Below are 355 nucleotides of genomic sequence, written 5' to 3'. Positions count from 1 at the left end.
GCCCGGCCCCTTCCTCCCGCCGCGGGCGGGACCCGCCTCGCTCGCCCCGAGCCACCGCAGCGCACCGGCCCCGGAGGGACACGGACGGCTCTTCCCTTCCCTTCCCTTCCCTTCCCTTCCCTTCCCTTCCCTTCCCTTCCCGCGGGTGTTTGCGAAGGGAAGCCCGGCAAGGGCTGCGCCCCCTCCCCGTGTAAAACCCCTCCCGGTTTGGTTTTCGCCGCTCCAGCCCGGCGTGCTGCGGCTGTGCCCTGCTTTTTCAACTCGCCCATGGGTCCCTGCTGGCCTCCGTTTCAGGGTGTTGCAGGCAAATAAGGACTCGCATCACTTCCCTGAACAGGGCAGGTCAGCACCTGAT

Source organism: Hirundo rustica, chromosome 2, assembly GCF_015227805.2.
Source record: "Hirundo rustica isolate bHirRus1 chromosome 2, bHirRus1.pri.v3, whole genome shotgun sequence".
NCBI classification, from domain to species: domain Eukaryota; kingdom Metazoa; phylum Chordata; class Aves; order Passeriformes; family Hirundinidae; genus Hirundo; species Hirundo rustica.
The sequence above is the reverse complement of the archived record's forward strand: the minus strand, read 5'-3'. Positions refer to the sequence as shown.